The sequence below is a fragment of the Miscanthus floridulus genome, chromosome 4, assembly GCF_019320115.1.
Source record: "Miscanthus floridulus cultivar M001 chromosome 4, ASM1932011v1, whole genome shotgun sequence".
In the NCBI taxonomy this organism is placed as follows: Eukaryota; Viridiplantae; Streptophyta; class Magnoliopsida; order Poales; family Poaceae; genus Miscanthus; species Miscanthus floridulus.
Genome location: NC_089583.1, coordinates 26,945,140 through 26,966,068, shown reverse-complemented (window position 1 = coordinate 26,966,068; position 20,929 = coordinate 26,945,140). Strand labels below are relative to the sequence as shown.

Sequence of the window (20,929 nt, the reverse complement as noted above, 5' to 3'; positions counted from 1 at the left end):
TAAACTAAATAATAAAAACCTAATCAATCCCTAAACCCAAAATTCTAACTAACAGTAACCTAAACCCTAACTACCTAACCAAACCTTAACTATACTACAACACACAACCTCAAACCTAAAAACTACCTACCTAAATAAACAAATTCACTAACCTAACTATCCTAAATCACTAACTATCCTAAATCAATAACAATCATAAAACCCTAACTATCCTAAATCACTAACTATCCTAAATCAATAACAATCATAATAACATGAAATTGAGAGGGAGCTACCTTGATATGAGCGGGCGGCCGGCGGCCGTGACGCGCCGGCGTTCGTGGCGTGGCCGGCTTGGGCGGGCGGCGGGCGCTGCGCGACGTCGGGGGGGGGGGGGGCTCCGCGACGTGCGGGCGGGCAGGCTCGCTCATGATATTTATCTGGTCCTGCCACGCCATGCGCCGTGGCGCGTCACTGCCGCGCCAAGATCGGTGACGCGGCAGACCCTGCCACGTCATCGGTCAGAAGCCCCGGTCGTCGCCACGTCATCCTCCTGCTGCGCCACCATGCATGGCGCGTCACAGGCGTTTCGCCACGCCATGGCAATAGGCGCGGCAAAAAGTGTTAGTTTTGAAAAAAACAGTGTTAGATTTAAAATTAGTTTACAAAAAATGTTAAAAATAAAAAAAAATTGTATGGATCAATAATTATGAAATTGATGATATATAATGGAAGAAACATGCTTTGCATTCCCCCTCCATACACACACACCATAAAACCTAGATCGAATCAGACCACAAATTATGAAGATTCCTCCAAAAAAAATATATAGGACAATGCATTAACTAAACTTCTTGAGCAACCTCATTTAGAGAAATGAAGATCAAAACCTACCCTTGTATTTTGCATGTTTGAATCTCTAGGGACATCTAGAATGGGGGGGCTGGCTTGGTTAGTACAGTACTCGTCGGGGAGGAAGAATGGTATTTATAGGGTCTGCCTGGCACAGCTCAGCTTCACTAGTAAAACTGGGTTTTTTTTAATACAGCTTCATGAGCAACTTTTAAGGTGAAGCTGAGCTGTTTTGAAAAATTTGTTTGGCAAAACAGCTTCGTGCATGGATGGGAAAGAGAAATAAGGAAAAGAGTTGGGATAAGCTACTTTTTTCAGTTTCATCCCAACTCATGTCTTTGTGAGAGAGGGAGAAAAACAACTTTATAGATAAAACTATTTTAGAAATGAGTGTTTGGCAAATAAAACAGCTCACAATAGCTCGTGAAGCTGTTGTGAGCTATGCCAAACAGACCCATAGAGTTGTTTGTATAATCAGTAGGTTAAGAAAAACACTGGTGTAAATGTATCTACAGTGGCGTAAACCTTAAGAAAACTGCCCGTGTAAATCCTAGATCTACACTTGGGGTCACACTTAAGCTAACTGTCAGTATAGATATATTTTACACAAGCGGTAGTGATTTATCCTTTGTGGTTTTCTTAAACCTACCTGCACTGATGGTTCATAACCATGGGCCCACTCTTCTCTTTCTATTGACTCCTACTCTTTATGAATCGTCTATGAAAAAAACTAGACGTCAGAAAAAAACTATTTCTGTATTAGTGAAAGGGGCCCATATGTCATAGGCTCTTGCAGAATTAATTTTATAAACATGTGCCATTCATACGGCCTCCAAAATAAAGTGTCACGCAAATATTGACGCTACTTTAATTAATCCTAACATATTTCTTAGTAAAAATAATCATCAAACACTCAGCACATGATGATTTTCCCCCCACCCTACATACCCAAGATTGTCGGTCTATCTTGAGGTCGTCGACAGGCATCAACTTCAGAGTTCGCAGACCGTGCTAGATCCGTTGGGGAGTGGAGTGGAGCCGCCTTTCCCTTTGTTTCAACATATAACTGTTTCTGCACCAGTACCCAACAAAGACAATGGTCATCAGTTCCAGAACACCGTTTTAGACCCGTTAGTGCTGATTTCCCCGGTCTGTGATAATGATATATAGAGCTGTCCTGAAATATTGGCCGGTGCTCGTCGATACGACGGCTCTGACCACTATCGGGCACGGGAAAAGGATGGGAAACAAGAGGAAGGCACTGCGAATCCATCTAGGGGATCATAAGGGACTACGACGGCACGGGGATGAGCTAGAGCTCGGTATGGCGGATCGGGTTCGCCAGAGATCAACGGTGACGCGGATACAAACACAGAAGGCAAGGGAGAGGGCATGAGAGACACCCGCAAGTTACCTTCTTGCGGAGCTCGGAGATGCGGTCGTGGCGGCGGAGGAGCAGCGAATCGCCCTCGGCGGTGGATCTCCTGCGGCTCTGCTAGGGCTCGAAGTCGTACGGCTAGCTCGCGACTTCTATGAGGAGGCGGCGCGGGCTCAATTGCTACTTATGAGGGTGGTGAGGCTTGCGGTGCACACACATCGGGGCGGAGTCGGGGCGAGCGCGGACTCCCGAGCGGAGTCGTGGCCGGCTCGGACATGAGCGCGAGGTGGAAGACACGCGGCTGACAAGTGGGCCTGGGTAGTCAGCGACAGGCGAGAGGGGAAAGGGCGCGGGCGACTGCGCTGGCTGCGGCTTGCTTTGCTGCGCCGCGCGAGGAAACAAGGGGAGCGAAGCGGCCCAAGAGCGAGAGAGAGGCGCGGGGACTGCGCTGAGGAAGAGCGGGCCAGCGACCGGGCCATCAGGCCGAAAGCAAAGGAGGGGAGATAAAATCCTTTTCCTTTTTCTTTTCTATTTTTTCAAACTAATTTTGAAATACAAATTCAAATCAATTTGAAGTTTGATTTCAAACCACATAATTCAAAAATAATATGCAGCACCATGAGTGCATAGACATGTATGTAGACCTATATTTGATTTTAATTTTTTACAAAGTTGTTATTTTTTTCTAATAAATGCTCAAAAAATACATAATTAAATCATTTTTCCCTATTTTAAAATTATGCAAATTTTAGGGTGTTCCAAAAACTGCCCGTGTAAATCCTAGATCTACACTTGGGGTCACACCTAAGCTAACTGTCAGTATAGATATATTTTACACTAGCGGTAGTGATTTACCCTTTGTGGTTTTCTTAAACCTACCTGCACTGATGGTTCATAACCATGGGCCCACTCTTCTCTTTCTATTGACTCCTAGTCTTTATGAATCGTCTATGAAAAAAACTACGCCATGTTCGTTTGGCTTATAAGCCGTACTTTTTCAACCAACGAATAATATTTTTCTCTCACAACAAATCAGCCAACAGTACTTTGAGCCAAGTCTTATCAGCTAAGCGAACATGGCACTGGACGTCAGCAAAAAAAACTATTTCTGTATTAGTGAAAGGTGCCCATATGTCATTGGCTCTTGCAGAATTAAATTTATAAACATGTGCCATTCATACGGCCTCCAAAATAAAGTGTCACGCAAATATTGATGCTACTTTAATTAATCCTAACATATTTCTTAGTAAAAATAATCATCAAACACTCAGCACATGATGATTTTCCCCCCACCCTACATACCCAAGACTGTCGGTCTATCTTGAGGTCGTCGACAGGCATCGCAGACCGTGCTAGATCCGTTGGGGAGTGGAGTGGAGCCGCCTTTCCCTTTGTTTCGACATATGACTGTTTCCGCACCAGTACCCAACAAGACAATGGTCATCAGTTCCAGAACACCGTTTTAGACCCGTTAGTGCTTATTTCTCCGGTCTGTGATAATGATATATAGAGCTGTCCTGAAGTATTGGCTTGAACACATCTGTAATGATGCAATGCAAGGGCGGTAACCAATCGCTTTTGACTGAAGAAACCTGAACCCATCTCTGTACTCCCTTCATATGAAACGGCAGCTGGATCAGTAAATCCGGTATCTCTGCTGTGGCTCAAAGACTTTAGAGCCTTTTTGACAGGGCTCCTACAGGGGCTTCAGCTCTGGCTCCTGTTTTGGAAAGGGCTCCGCATGGAGAGCCGGTCAAGAGCCGGAGCCATTTTTTGCCTGCGCAGGAGAAGCCTAAAAAACGAGCTTCGCGCGGCTCCTTACTGTTGGTTCACGTCATCTAGTGCGAAGGAGTCGTTTTGCCAAACGTTTTACAGAACGGCTTCAGCTCCTCCAGAGAAGCTGCTCCTTCAGAAAAGCCAGAGCCGGAGCCATTTTCAGAGGAGCCAGAATCCTATCAAACAGACCCTTAGCAGCCATGCTGCTTTCACAAGCAGATGCCGCCTCCTCCAGCTATTTCGATATAGGTCACGTTTCTTCCTAGCGAAGCGGCAACCGGCAAGGCCACCTCTCTCGCTGGTGAAGTAGCCAGGGCTCCGGCTTCTCCAGGCCTCTCCAGGCTTCGTGAGGCTGGCTCGCAGTTCCAGGTCCGGTCCCCTCCGCGTCAATCTCTCCTCTCATACCTCTGGTGTGGACTTTTTTTTTTGAAATTTCTGAAGAATTTGTAAACATATACTTCTCTAATGTCTGGAATCTATAAAAATAATTTATAATTTTTTTAAAAAAATTTGGCATATATTTGTGTTATTCTTAAATTATATCACTCTATCCAATAAATTACACTGAAAAAATAATTGTAAAATATAGTAATATGGTGGCCTAAATATATCTATAACACAATGTAAGTGCATGAAAAAAATTGATTAATGGAAGGGGCTAAAACAACCTGTTGTTGGCGACTAGACATCTCCCTTATGTTAACAACAATCGAGGATAGCAATGTTGGAGACCACACCTGTCTCGGTAAGGGTGCGTTTAGTTCGACAAAGTTTACACCTGCAAACTTTGCATAGTGCACGATTCTCCACTGTAGCATTTCGTTTGTATTTGTGAATTATTGTCTAAACATTGACTAATTAGGCTCAAAAGATTCGTCTCGTAAAGTTAAAGCAAACTGTGCAATTAGTTTTTGATTTCGTCTACATTTAGTACTCCATGCATATACCGTAAGTTTGATGTGACGAAAAATCTTCTTTTTGCATAGTATATTTGAATCTACGAACTTTCTTTTTCTCAGAATAGTTAATGTGGGTTCAGAAAGCACAAAGACAGAGAGCATGACATGGTCACATGGCTCGCTTTACATTTATTTACCAGTCTGCCGTTGCACGTACCGTTAAAAATTTTGCACCACAGGCCAGGTCGAAGGCTATCAGACCTACTACTTATACACCCGTCCAAAGCTTTTGGGGACAAGCAGCAAACAGTATATATGGCCTCGAATTCCAATTGGATATAGTGGCATCCCTCTCTGTGTCTAGATAGGGGGAAAAAACATGGCGAAGCTCCGCTCAAAAGTGCCACCCACCCTAGCGCTAATCTTTGCCTTGGTGCAGCTATGCCTCTTCCTGCACACAGGTGCGGACGGAGGCGTGTCTCTACGATCCCAGCAAGAGGCCCTCCTCCAGTGGAAGTCTACTCTGCGGCGCTCACCAGCGCTGGACTCATGGCGGCAGGGAACCAGCCCGTGCAGCAGCAACTGGACGGGCGTTGTGTGTGGGGTCATGCACCAGGGGCGACATGCTTCTCCGGTGGTGACCAACATCTCCTTGCCAAAAGCCAGCGTCGATGGCCGCCTCGGTGAGCTCAATTTCTCAGCACTCCCGTTCCTCACAAACATCGACCTCAGCTTCAACAGCCTTCATGGAGAAATCCCGGCGGTCATCGCCTCCTTGCTACCAGTGCTCTCCTACCTTGATCTTAGCTACAACTGGCTCCATGGACAGATTCCATCGGAGCTGGGCAACATGAGACATCTTCGTATTTTGATACTTGATTACAACAACCTCACAGGTCCTATCCCTGCATCCCTTGGCAACCTGACCACTATGGTTGTTCTTTCATTGGAGCAAAATATGTTGGAACCGGTGGTGACCACCGAGTTCACGATCTTGGAGTTGGCTTATAGCCGGCCCGGCTCGTTACCACGAGCCTGCGCTCCGACAGGTCCCAGGTCCACCGGAGCTGACAACATATAAGGCCTTTGGGCCTTCTCAACCCAAAAGACTAGCCTGATAGGTGGGGGCTTCTTCCGCCTTATATGTTGTGCTCCCCTACCATCGCTACACGATGTGGGACTAAACCCCAACAATCTCCCCCTTAGTCACACATCGGGGTGCCCCCACCATATGTGTGACGCTCGAGATTTTTTATTGGGTTTAGCTTTTTTTTGACCATGGGCTCTGATACCAATTGTTGGAACCGGTGGTGACCACCGAGTTCACGATCTTGGAGCTGGCTTATAGCCGGTCCGGCTCATTACCACGAGCCTGCGCTCCCACAGGTCCCAGGTCCACCTGAGCTACAACATATAAGGCCTTGGGCCTTACTCAACCCAAAAGACTAGGCTTATAGGTGGGGGCTTCTTCCGCCTAATATGTTGTGCTCCCCCACCATCGCTACACGATGTGGGACTAAATCCCAACAATCTCCCCCTTAGTCACACATCGGGGTGCCCCCGCCATATGTGACGCTCGAGATTTTTTTATCGGATTTAGGTTTTTTTTTGCCATGGTCTCTGATACCAATTGTTGGAACCGGTGGTGACCACCGAGTTCACGATCTTGGAGCTGGCTTACAGCCGGCCCGGCTCGTTACCACGAGCTTGCGCTCCCACAGGTTTCAGATCCACCGGAGCTACAACATATAAGGTCTTTGGGCCTTACTCAACCCAAAAGACTAGCCTAATAGGTGGGGGCTTCTTCCGTCTTATATGTTGCGCTCCCCCACCATCGCTACACGATGTGGGACTAAACCCCAACAATCTCCCCCTTAGTCACACATCGGGGTGCCCCCGCCATATGTGATGCTCGAGATTTTTTTATCGGGTTTAGCTTTTTCTGACCATGGGCTCTGATACCAATTGTTGGAACTGGTGGTGACCACCGAGTTCACGGTCTTGGAGCTGGCTTACAGCCGGCCTGGCTCATTACGAGCCCGCGCTCCCATAGGTCACAGGTCCACCGGAGCTGACAACATATAAGATCTTGGGCCTTACTGAACCTAAAAGACTAGCCTGATAGGTGGGTGCTTCTCCCGGCTTATATGTTGTGCTCCCCACCATCGCTACACGATGTGGGACTAAAGCCCAACAATCTCCCCCTTAGCCTTATAGGTGGGGGTTTCTTCCGCCTTATATATTGTGCTCCCCCACCATCGCTACACGATGTTACTTAACCCCAACAAAATATGGTCAGTGGACCGATTCCGGAGGATCTTGGAAACCTCACCGATCTAGCAGAAGGTTTGTGGCTATGTAGCAACTTGTTAAGCGGCCTAATACCTGAAAGCCTTGGCAACTTGACCAAACTCGAGGAACTAATGCTTTACAGCAACCAGCTATCAGGGCTTATACCATCTTCTCTAGTGAACCTCTTGAATTTATTTTATCTGGAGCTCGACCACAATAACTTGACTGGTGGAATTCCATTAGGAAACCTCATGAACTTGCTTTATCTTCGGCTCAATCACAATCACTTGAGTGGTGAAATCCCAAACACTTTAGGAAATCTTACTGAGCTAGAATTACTCTCTCTCCACGATAATGAGCTCACAGGCTTGCTTCCCCAAGATATAGGTTTGCTAGTCAAACTGGTCTGGCTAGACTTAAACACGAACCATCTAAGTGGCCCTATTTCGCCTAGACTGAGCAACCTAACCAGGCTATACTACATTGACCTCTCGCAAAACCAATTAGTTGGTTCCATCCCAGGTGAGGTTAGTAGTTTGGCTGATCTCAACTCGATTTCTTTATCTGTCAACCAGATTTCAGGTTCAGTTCCAGCTTCTTTCGGGAATCTTACTGGCCTGAGAGAACTTGATCTCTTCAGTAACATGTTGTCGGGACCATTGCCTCAAGAGTTCGTTTATCTTACAAACTTAACTTGGTTAAGTCTTGCCAACAACTCTTTCACAGGGGCATTGCCCTCTGATGTCTGCAAAGGGGGGAACCTCATAGTGTTCCATGTTGCTGCAAACATTTTCACTGGGCCTATTCCTAGAAGCCTGGAAACATGCACAAGCCTGATGAGTGTTCTCCTCCAATCCAATCAAATAACAGGTGATATATCCAACTTTGGGCCCTACCCACACCTTTTTTATGCAAACTTTGCAAGAAATAACATCCGTGGACACTTGTCGAAATCCTGGGCATCAAGCATCAATTTAACCTTTTTTTCTGTGGAAGAAAACATGATAACTGGAAGCTTGCCACCAGAATTCTTGAACCTAGTAAAATTGGAGGTACTTCTTCTCAGCACAAACAACCTAACAGGCGAAATACCACCAGAATTAAGCAAACTACCGAATCTGTATCAACTCAGCTTATCAAGTAACCAGTTCTCAGGAAATATACCGCCTGAATTTGGTCAGATGAGTGAACTGAGATATCTTGATTTATCTGTGAATAAGTTGAGCGGGTCAATTCCGGCTAGAATCCTTGATGGTTAACCATAACAACTTGAGTGGAGATTTGCCAACGACCATTGGTAGTATGGTAAACCTGCAAGTTGTGTTGGATGTCAGCAACAATAAACTCACTGGTGAGCTACCCACACAGCTGGGGAACTTGATGATGCTGGAGGTCTTGAATATTTCCCACAATGAATTTAGTGGATTCATACCTTCCTCCTTTGGCAGCATGGCAAGTCTATCAACACTTGATGTGTCTTACAACGACTTGGAAGGGCCCCTTCCATCAGGACGACTATTTCACAATGCTTCAATAATATGGTTCCTCCACAACAAAGGTCTATGTGGTACCCTCACTGGCCTGCCAACATGCTCTTCAAGTTCAATAATAAAATATCACAAAGCAAGAGTACACAGCTTGGTGCTATTGATTTCTTGTTGGAACCGGTGGTGACCACCGAGTTCACGATCTTGGAGCTGGCTTACAGCCGGCCCGGCTCGTTACAACGAGCCTGCGCTCCCACAGGTCCCAGGTCCACCGGAGCTACAACATATAAGGTCTTGGGCTTTACTCAACCCAAAAGACTAGCCTAATAGGTGAGGGTTCTCCCGCCTTATATGTTGTGCTCCCCCACCATCACTACACGATGTGGGACTAAACCCCAACAATCTCCCCCTTAGTCACACATCGGGGTGCCCCTGCCATATGTGACGCTCGAGAATTTTTTTTATCGGGTTTAGCTTTTTCTGACCTCGGGTACCGGCTCTGATACCAATTGTTGGAACCGGTAGTGACCACCGAGTTCTCGATCTTGGAGCTGGCTTGCAGCCGGCCCGGCTCGTTACGAGCCTGCGCTCCCACAGGTCCCAGATCCACCGGAGTTGACAACATATAAGGCCTTGGGCCTTACTCAACCTAAAAGACTAGCCTGATAGGTGGGTGCTTCTCCCGCATTATATGTTGTGCTCTCCACCATCGCTACACGATCTTGGAGCTGGCTTGCAGCCGGCCCGGCTCGTTACGAGCCTGCGCTCCCACAGGTCCCAGGTCCACCGGAGCTGACAACATATAAGGCCTTGGGCCTTACTCAACCTAAAAGACTAGCCTGATTGTTGGAACCGGTGATGACCACCGAGTTCACGATCTTGGAGTTGGCTTACAGCCGGCCCGGCTCGTTACCACGAGCCTGCGCTCCCACAGGTCCCAGGTCCACCGGAGCTGACAACATATAAGGCCTTTGGGCCTTCTCAACCCAAAAGACTAGCCTGATAGGTGGGGGCTTCTTCCGCCTTATATGTTGTGCTCCCCCACCATCGCTACACGATGTGGGACTAAACCCCAATAATCTCCCCCTTAGTCACACATCGGGGTGCCCCGCCATATGTGTGACGCTCGAGATTTTTTATTGGGTTTAGCTTTTTTTGACCATGGGCTTTGATACCAATTGTTGGAACCGGTGGTGACCATCAAGTTCACGATCTTGGAGTTGGCTTACAGCCGGCTCGGCTCGTTACCACGAGCCTGCGCTCCCACAGGTCCCAGGTCCACCGGAGCTGACAACATATAAGGCCTTGGGCCTTACTCAACCTAAAAGACTAGCCTGATAGGTGGGTGCTTCTCCCGCCTTATATGTTGTGCTCCCCACCATCGCTACACGATATGGGACTAAACCCCAACAATCTCCCCCTTAGTCACACATCGGGGTGCCCCCGCTATATGTGACGCTCGAGATTTTTTTATTGGGTTTAGCTTTTCTAACCACGGGTACCGGCTTTGATACCAATTGTTGGAACCGGTGGTGACCACCGAGTTCACGATCTTGGAGCTGGCTTACAGCCGGCCCGGCTCGTTACAACGAGCCTGCGCTCCCATAGGTCCCAGGTCCACCGGAGCTACAACATATAAGGTCTTGGGCTTTACTCAACCCAAAAGACTAGCCTAATAGGTGAGGGTTCTCCAGCCTTATATGTTGTGCTCCTCCACCATCGCTACATGATGTGGAACTAAACCCCAACAATCCAGCCCGGCTCGTTACCAATTGTTGGAACCGGTGGTGACCACCGAGTTCACGATCTTGGAGCTGGCTTACAGCCGGCCCGGCTCGTTACCACGAGCCTGTGCTCCCACAGGTCTCAAGTCCACTAGAGCTACAACATATAAGGTCTTGGGCTTTACTCAACCTAAAAGACTAGCCTAATAGGTGAGGGTTCTCCCGCCTTATATGTTGTGCTCCCCCACCATCGCTACACGATGTGGGACTAAACCCCAACAATCTCCCCCTTAGTCACACATCGGGGTGCCCCCGCCATATGTGACGCTCGAGAATTTTTTTATCGGGTTTAGCTTTTTCTGACCTTGGGTACCGGCTTTGATACCAATTGTTGGAACCGGTGGTGACTACCGAGTTCACGATCTTGGAGCTGGCTTACAGCCGGCCCGGCTCGTTACAACGAGCCTGCGCTCCCACAGGTTCCAGGTCCACCGGAGCTACAACATATAAGGTCTTGGGCTTTACTGAACCCAAAAGACTAGCCTAATAGGTGAGGGTTCTCCCGCCTATATATGTTGTGCTCCCCCACCATCGCTACACGATGTGGGACTAAACCCCAACATTTCTATCACTGTGTGCGTTGTTATCGTCCTTGCATTTTTTTCTGTAGTTATGATTCTTCAAAAAATGAAAAGACCACCAGTGGTTATGATTACAAATACAAGAGATGTTCTCTCAGTGTGGAATTTCGACGGGAAGCTAGTGTTTGAGGATATCACTGGAGCAACAGAAAATTTCAGTGATAGGTACATCATTGGTTCAGGGGGTTATGGCACTGTCTACAAAGCACAGCTTCAAGGGGAGCGATTGGTTGCAGTGAAAAAGCTTCACCAAACTGAAGAAAAGATTAGTGATGAAAAGAGATTCCTTAGTGAAATTGAAGTCCTGACAACAATTCGGCATAGAAGCATCGTAAAACTATATGGGTATTGCTCTCATCGAAGGTACAAATTTCTAGTATATGATTACATTGATAGAGGAAACCTTCATGGTATCTTGGAAAATGAGGAACTTGCAAAGGAGTTAGACTGGCAGAAGCGAGTTACCATGGCACGAGATGTTGCTCAAGCTATCTACTACTTGCACCATGAATGCAACCCACCAATTATCCATCGTGATATAAAAAGTAATAACATCTTGCTAGATGCAGCTTTCAAGGCTTATGTTTCAGATTTCGGAATCGCAAGGATTCTAAAACCCGATTCGTCTAATTGGAGTGAATTAGCGGGAACATATGGTTATATAGCCCCAGGTACGTATTCATTTGCTTCTTGCACAAAAACAAATTCTTGTTTCAACATGCAAATTACAATGGTATTGCAATTTATTTGCTACCACACATTGGGTAATATTAACTCTAGGGATTTACTTTAATGCAGAGCTTTCATACACATCAGTAGTGACGACAAAATGTGATGTCTACAGCTGATACAGCGTTGTCGCCGTGGAGTACGCAGGGGAGAGTGGAGAAGAGGCCGGGACTGAGAACTGGAACGGAGAGGGTATCGTGGCAATGGTGCAGTGGAAAGTTCGTCGGCGGCAGCGGCAGAATCGCGCGCAGCCACCGTCGAAGATGAACCCCACCCACACGGGAGGTTCTATTCTTCTTCGATGCCCATTACAGCATTCCTAGGACACCTTTATACTCCAGGTGTCTTCCTAACAAACCAAGACCCCGATCCTATAATTCCTCCTGATTTATTGCTTTCTAAAACAGATAGAGGCGCCTCAGCCACTAGTGGCGCGCCTGGCCTTGCGCCGATACTGCCTGCCTATGAAGGAGTCCACAACATTTCCCTCCTCCCCAACAAACAGCTCGTCCTCGAGCTGAAATGTAGGATAGCGCTCCTTGAAATCGGCGATAGGCTCCCAGGTAGCATCAGCAGCAGGAAGTCCCTCCCATTGCACCAGGAGTTCCCAGCGGCCGCGGTTGAGACGAGCCTGAACCACTTTAGTCGGGGTTGGAACCCCACGGCCCCTGAGGATGGCAGGCAGAGGCATGGGTGCGGCTGGAGGAACTCCCACGAATTTCTTCAGCAGAGCCACATGAAAGACATCATGGATGCGGGCCTTCGGTGGTAGCTGCAGGCGGTAAGCAACAGCGCCCAGTCGCTCGACCACCTGATATGGACCAAAATAGCAGGCCGCAAGCTTGGAAGGAGATGCCGCTGTAATTCCCACCGCAGTGCGCTGATGAAGGCGGAGCAGAACCCATCCGCCAACAGCAAACTCCACATCGCGACGCTTCTTGTTGTGGTGCTCCCACATGGTGTCCTGAGCAAGGATGAGGCGCTCTCTGATCTCGGTCAAGAACGTGTCACGGTCCTGGAGCTGGCGACCCACAGCCGCGACACGAGCTGTTCCTGGAGTGTAGGACATCAAAGTTGGTGGTGCCCGGCCATAGACCACCTCAAACGGCGTGGACCGAAGGGTGGACTGGTAGGAGGTGTTGAAGCAGAATTCCGCCCAGGGCAGCCATTGAAGCCACGAGCGAGGACGATCCCCCGCTAAGCACCGCAGGTACATGATGATGATCCGGTTAGTGACCTCTGATTGTCCATCCGTCTGAGGATGGAAGGCCAAGCTGCGCAGGAGCTTGACACCAGCCAACTTGAACAATTCCTCCCAGAAGTGGCTGGTGAAGACCGTGTCATGGTCACTGATGATTGAGCACGGGAAGCCGTACAGCCGGACGATGTTGTCGAAGAAAGCCCGGGCAACGGACTGTGCAGAGTACGGATGGCTCAAGGCGACGAAATGAGCCATCTTAGAGAAGCGATCAATAATGGTCAAGATGACCGACTTGCCGCCAACCCTTAGGAAGCCTTTGACGAAGTCCATTGCGATGTCGCTCTAGATAGAGGTGGGCATGGAAAGGGGCTGCAGCAGACCAGCCGGATGGAGATGCTCCGTCTTGTTGCGCTGACAGACGGGGTAGCCCCGGACGAAGTTCCGGGCCATCTGATGGAGCCGGCTGTGGTAGAAGGAGGCACGCAGACGGTGGAGAGTCTTTTGTGCACCTTCATGTCCAGCCTCGTGGGCATCACGAAGGAGTTGTGGCCACAGGCTGGAGCCCTCTAGAACGAAGACACGGCTGTTGTACAGTAGCAGCCCGTCCACCAGCTGCCACCCTTCCGACGCTGTGCCAGCAGCCAGCTGGTGGCACAAGTCTTTAGCCAAGCGTCCTCCCGCAGTTCCTACCGCAGGGTGTCATAGTCGGTGAAGAGCGGTCCGGACAGGGTCAGCAGCGCTGCCCCCTCGTCACGGCGAGACAACGCGTCGGCGACGGTGTTGAGCCTCCCTGCGCGGTATTCGACCGTGAGGTCGTACCCGAACAGCTTGGAGACCCATGTATGCTGAGGAATCGTCGTCAGGCGCTGGTCGAGGAGGAACTTGAGGCTCCAGTGGTCAGTGCGGACGGTGAACGCGTGACCCTAGAGGTAGGGTCGCCAATGACGGACTGCCTTGACCAGCCCTATGAGTTCACGTTCATAGGCTGGTAGCTTGGCATGATGAGGAGCAACCGGGCGGCTGAAGAAGGCGATGGCACCGTCTCCTTGGTGCAGCACAGCGCCAAAGCCAGCATCTGACGCATCGCAGTCCACCACGAACCGCTTGGTGAAGTCGGGCAGCTGAAGGAGGGGTGCCGTGACCAGCGCCGACTTGAGAGTGAGGAAGGCCGCCTCAGCCTCAGCTGTCCAGGTGAAGGCCTCGCGCTTGAGGAGGGCGGTCAGCGGTGCTGCCACACCGCCGTACCCGGCGATGAACTTCCGGTAGTAACCGGTAAGGCCAAGAAACCCGCGCAGCGCTCGAACCGAGCGGGGTGTTGGCCATGCCTCCACCGCAGCAACCTTGTCAGCATCCATGGTGACTCCCTCGGCGTTGATAATGTGACCGAGGTAGGCCATCGAAGGCTCGCCGAAGGAGCATTTAGAGCGCTTGGCGTAGAGATGATGGTCACGCAGCTGCTGCAGCACAAGCTTGACATGTTGTAAGTGCTCAGCCCATGAGTGGCTGTAGATCAAAATATCATCAAAAAATACAAGCACAAAGCGGCGGATATATGGCTTCAAGATGTCATTCATGAGTGCTTGAAAAGTAGCAGGCGCGTTGGTGAGGCTGAAGGGCATGACGAGGAACTCAAAATGCCCACGGTGCATCCGGAAGGCTGTCTTGGCGACGTCATCCGGATGCATGCGCACCTGGTGGTACCCGCTGCGAAGGTCGATCTTGGTGAAGAAGCGGGCACCCTTTAGCTCATCCAGGAGCTCATCGACCACCGGGATCGGGTACTTGTCCTTGACGGTGGCGTCGTTGAGGGCTCGGTAGTCGACGCAGAAACGCCAAGTGTCGTCGTGCTTGCGGACCAGAAGCACCGGGGAGGAGAATGGTGAAGTCGACTCCCTGATGATCCCTTGGCCGAGCATGTCCTCGCACTGCCGTTCGATCTCATCCTTCAAGAGCTGCGGGTATCGATACGGCCGCACCGCCACCGATGGAGTGTTGGGCAAGAGGTGGATCCTGTGGTCATGGCGGCGCTGCGGTGGCAGGCCACGAGGCTCCTCGAAGATGTCATTGTAGGACTAGAGGAGGTCCTCCAGGACAGCACGGGGATCAGCCATGGCGCGAGCGGCCAATCCCCGGCTGTGGACACCGGTCTAGTGGTGGGAGTGACCGTTGTACCAGAAGGACATCGCGAGGGCGTCGAAGTCCCAAACGATGGGTCCCAGCATCCGGAGCCACTGGACGCCAAGGACTAGGTCGAAGCCGCCCAAGTCGAGGGCGAAGCAGTCGATGGAGAACGCCTCACCGCTGATGGTGACCGGAGTAGCCAGGTAGACACCGGGGCTGCGTACCCGATCACCATTGGCCACCATGACGTTGAGGCCAGCTCTCGGCGTGACGATGAGTCCCAGGCGCTGTGCAAGCGTGGAGTGGATGAACGTGTGCATGGAGCTAGTGTCCACCAGCGCACGCAGCTGTGCCCCGCCCACTGTGACCTGCAACAACATTGATTCCACGGCCTTGAGGCCAGTCAGGGCGTGGAGAGAGATCTCCAGGTCATTGATGTCGCTGAGGGGGTCGTCGTCGTCATCCGCCAAGTCCATGAGGAAGACGCCGTTGGCGGCGCACTGGTGCTCCTTGCTATAGGGTTCCGGGCAGAAATAGCACTACCCGTTTCGGCGTTTCTCCTGCATCTCCGCCGGTGTAAGACGGTGGAAGCGTGACCGAGTGCCCTTCGGCTTGCCCTCTGGCGGAGGGCCACCCGGGGCGACGTTGGAGGAGGCCGACGCGATCGTGCGGCGGCCGGAGCCCTTCGGTGCCGTCGAACTGTTGACAGCAGAGGACTCCACGTGACGCTGCTCAAACGCCCACGCGAGGCTCATGGCCTTCTGGAGGTCGACGGGGTACTGCATCTCGACGTCGTGCGCGAGCGGTTGACCCAACCCTCCAGTGTAAAGGTCGATCACCGTCCGCGGGGCGAGGTCGGTGCAGCGCGCGAGCAGGGCCTAGAACTGGCGCGAGTATGCCTCCACAGTACCCGTGCGGACCAGCGCCTTGATCTCAGCCATCGAATTGGTCCGGATTGGTGGCCCGAAACGGAGGTTGACGAAGTCGACGAAGCATGGCCACGGCACCAAGCCGAAGTCACGCTCCATCTGGTAGTACCAGTCCGCCGCGGTGCCGTTGAGGTACAGCGATGCCATCCACACCTTCTCATCTTCGGGAACCTGATGGCCATGGAAGAAGTTGTCGCATTTGTTGAGCCAGGTCAGCGGATCAGACTCACCGTCGAAGGTGGGGAATGGAATTTTGGGCGGACGGTGAGGTTCGCGGTGACGGTCGATGAAACGGTCGTAGTCCCGATCGTAGTCGCGCCCGCCGCGTCCATAACCACGGCCCGCGCGTCCTGACTCGCAGCCACCGCCGCCGAATCGACCAAAGCTGCGGAAATCGCGCTCGTCGTAGGCGCGGCTGTCGGTGTAGCGGCGCCCGGCGCGATCGTCGAACCCGCGGTCCTCGAAGTACCCGCGTCCGCCGCGGTCTGCATACCCGCGGTCGCCAGGGCCGTCGGAAAAACGGCCGCCACGGGCGCCGAAGTCGTGCGCGTCCCGGTCATCGAAGCCGCGCCCGCCTCGGCCGTAGAAGTCGTGGTCGAAGGTGCGGCCGCTCGGACCGAAGGGGTCGCGATCGCAGAGGGCGCGCTCGCGGAAGTCTGCCCAGGCGCGGTCACGGTGGAGCTCCTGGTCCGTGTCGTCCGCGTCGGCATCCTCCCCGTCGGCGCCCTTCCCAGAAGCAGCGGGCTTGCCGCTCTCCATGCGTGCAAGACGGGAGTCATGGGAGTTGAGTCGATTGGTGATGGTGGTGAGTTGACCCAAGATGCGATCCAGCTTCTCGTCCATGGTCGCAGGAACAGGGGAGGTGCCGGACCGAGAAGTCGATGCACCGTAGATGGTCTCTGATACCAAATTGATACGGCGTTGTCGCCGTGGAGTACGCAGGGGAGAGTGGAGAAGAAGCCGGGACTGAGAACTGGAACGGAGAGGGTATCGTGGCAATGGTGCGGTGGAAAGTTCGTCGGCGGCAGCGGCAGAATCGCGCGCAGCCACCGTCGAAGATGAACCCCACCCACACGGGAGGTTCTATTCTTCTTCGATGCCCATTACAGCATTCCTAGGACACCTTTATACTCCAGGTGTCTTCCTAACAAACCAAGACCCTGATCCTATAATTCCTCCTGATTTATTGCTTTCTAAAACAGATAGAGGCGCCTCAGCCACTAGTGGCGCGCCTGGCCTTGCGCCGATACTGCCTGCCTATGAAGGAGTCCACAACAACAGCTTTGGCGTGGTTGCCCTGGAGATTGTGATGGGGAGATACCCAAGGGAGCTGCAGACCTTTGCTTCCATCGGAGAGCATCATGAGCTTGCAGTGGAGTACATGCTGGACCAGCGCCCATCATCACCGACAGCGGTGGAGCAGGAAGAAATTGCTCAGCTTGTTGAAGTGGCATTTTCATGCCTGAAAACTTCACCTCGGTCAAGACCAGAAATGCAGGAAGTCTATGAAACTGGGTCACCACTACCCATCGTATGCTTCTGCAACACCTTGTCATGCAGTTACACTAGAAGTAGTGGATGAAGTGTAAGGTCATTTCTGTTAGTCCCAAGCATTAATAAACCCACAGCATTCACAGGAGCTAATAAGAGTTGCACTGGAATCGTGATTTAGAGCTTTATCGTAATAAAAGAAACAAATATCAATATTGAATAATGTCGAACAAAGAAGCAGTGTGCGCCGACTTGATGAGTTGATGTAACAAATTATAAAATCAAGAGAATAATATGATTATTATTGCCTTTTTTTTACATCTGCCTCAGTTTTATTTCTTTCTTTCGGAAGTTAGACATGCATGTTTTTTAGGAAATGTGGACATGGTTGTTTTGCTTCTGTAGAAAGTATGACTGCATATAATTGCTGTCAATATAGGTGGAGCTGAGAGAGATGACAAACTAATAAACAATAATAAAAAAATATTTCGCACTCGTGTGCCATGTAGTTATATCGAATAAATTAGAACAAAGGCAAGTATTTAAATGTCATAAGTGAAGGGGTACCTCTCAAGGAAGAGTAAACAATATTTGTGCTCCAAAATTCAGCATACATCAGATTATCAATAGAATAAAAGACCAACCTGGTCAAATAAAAAAGCAGAAGAATTAGTGCTAAATAATGAACGATCAGCTGATACCTCAAAAATCCATACCACTACTAAAGAACTATGCACGTCTACGTCGACTAGGTACCCGAGTTGGCCTTGGCAAGCGAATTATGCAATCTTCATGGCTTTGTAACCTCTTCTTGACTTTCTAACAATGAAGTCCTCTAAAGATATCCTTCTCAATGTAGCACCTCCCTTGATTGTGCCTATGCCTCTTCCCTGATTGAAACTCATAATTGCAAAATAGATCTTCAAATCTAAGAAGAGGAAAAAAACCGAATCATCACCACATTGCTCCAAATCTCCAATCAAGGCATTTAGCAGTTCTGTACAGTACAGAACATGAACAATTGGTGAAAATTTGAAACTGGTATTGAACCAATTTTGACCTCCAGTTTTTGCCTTGTTGCCGAGAGGTACACAATGATCTCGGGCGGCCGCTGTTGCTCTTTGTCCATCCCTGGCCGCCGGCGCCGGCAGCAGCGCTCCTCCAACTCCGCTCCCTACCGCCGCTCGCTCCTCTCCTTGCTCCATGGCCACATGAGGCAAGTTGCAGTCACCATCTTGCACATCCAAGAGAGCCTGCCGCCAGGCGCAGGTCGCCATCATCTTGCGCCGGCCGCTGGGGCTCGGCGCCGCTGCATCGCCGAGCGATCGACCGCCGAGCGGCGAGAGAGGGAGCGAGCACTTGGTACCACGACTTGGGCCAGTACCCAGCGGATCCAATAGGCAAATGGGCTAGGCCCAGGTTTGACGCAGCTCAGCTTCGCTAGTAAAGCTGTTTTTTTTAAACAGCTTCATGAGCAACTTTTTAAGTGAAGCTAAGCTGTTTTGAAAAAACTGTTTGGCAAAACAGCTTCACCAACACCTTCAAGCATGGATGGGAAAGAGAAATGAGGGAAAATCTTATGTGTGCCAGAGATCAGTCACATACATAAACCGATAAATTATAAATAGTATCATCATAAGTGTTTATTACATCACAAATAATAAGACAGAGTTTTCACATAAATATAGCGGAAGTATAAAGAAAAATCTCTCGTGGAAGCTCCATATCACAAAGACGTCAACTGGTTGACCACAAGTATAGTAATCCTCAGGAAAGTCGTCATTACCATAGCCATCTGTTATCCATCTGGAATTTTTATCCAAATAATGAAAATAAACAAGCGTAAGTACGTGTCGTACTCAACAAGTGTAACATGGGGTTCATGAGGCTCAATAGGCTTGATACAGGTTTAACAACATTCAGCTTTTAGTTGTTATAATTTTAGCATAAGAGTAGCAACAAGTTATTTCAATCCCAAAGTAAAATACATGATCAATGTAAATATGAATAATGAATAGCATAAACAGATAATTCTTAGTGATCCACTGTTCCATAAGGGTCTAAGGCCGCTCGTGACCGTGAGCACGGCTGATATACCAGTTTTACACTCTGCAGAGGTTGTACATTTTCACTGTGAATCGTGATACCCATATGCCCGTGTTAATTACTCCCAAAACACTTCCAAGGTGAGCAGGCAGGGGTCACTATGAAGCCCTTCAAAGGTTCGTCTAACAAGTTAGGGCCATCAGATTCACTTGGCAAACAGATATAGGAACCCCTGTCGAATGGCACAATTCCATCGCGGCTATACACATAAGAGTAGAGGTTGTCCTATACCCGATTCGTCAAGTCATTCTTACACTAATAAATGTAACCGCTAACAAGCTACAAATTATCCTCATACTGAGCTAAAGCCAGACCCATGTAGCCCTCACAGCTGTACTGTAAGTCCCGAATGTTCGCTTACAGATAAGTTCTTAAGGAGAGGAATATGAAGCATTTACAAAGTAGCTAAACACTCCAGCCCCCTATTTCCAAGTTGCTAAAAAGTCATGTTTTAACGTTTATTGCATTTACCATTAGTCAAGTTACAAGATCATGGTTTACTTGAGCACTAGCAAAGCTACCCAATGTATATCCCATAGGAGACAAGATATAAGTTCAATTCTAGGAAATCCCTATCAAAGTGAGACATGCAACATGGATTAAATGTATTAAAGTTGATAGAAAACAATGATAATCCCATGCTATACTTGCCTTGAACACCGTGCTCCTGTTGATCCTTGTCGGGGACCTAATACCGGGGTACCCCAGAAGGTGGAACCAATAACCATCGAGCGTTAAAAACTTCTGGACGGATAAGGGTGCCGTAACGTCCCTTGCTCGAATGACAGGAGTTTGGTTCTGCCTCGCCCGACGCCTTTGAGATAGCTCTGCCTCGCCCGAGGGCACAGGGCTAGTGTCCGTCTCGCCCGACGCCTTTGGGGCGGGCTCGGTCTCGCCCAAGGGCTGAGGGATAGACTCCGCCTCGCCCGACGCCTTTGAGATAGCTCTACCTTGCCCGAGGGCTCAGGGCTAGTCTCCGTCTCGCCCCACGCCTTTGGGGCAGGCTCGGTTTCGCCCGAGGGCTGAGGGATAGACTCCGCCTCGCCCGACCCTGGAGGAGCGGGCTCGGTCTCGCCCAAGAGATAAGGACTGGTCTCTGCTTCACCCGACAGCCAGGAACGAGCCTCGCCCTGCTCGATATCTAAAGACTGGTTTCATCTTACCAGACAACTTCTCCCCATTCCCTCATGATGATGGGTACAGGGCAAGACAAAGACGTTCGGGTCAACCATGGCTCCAAGGACCATACCCTGTGCCCTGGTAGGAAAAGTACTGCCAGGGAACGACGGGACAGGTGCTTTAGACCCTTCTAGGCGCCGTAGAG

The 20,929-nt window shown here is 50.0% G+C and overlaps 1 pseudogene; it reads left to right on the top strand.

Moving 5' to 3' along the window:
- Window positions 1–5,233: 5,233 nt before the first annotated feature.
- LOC136548297 (MDIS1-interacting receptor like kinase 2-like) lies at window positions 5,234–17,759 on the top strand (annotated as a pseudogene).
- Window positions 17,760–20,929: the final 3,170 nt, after the last annotated feature.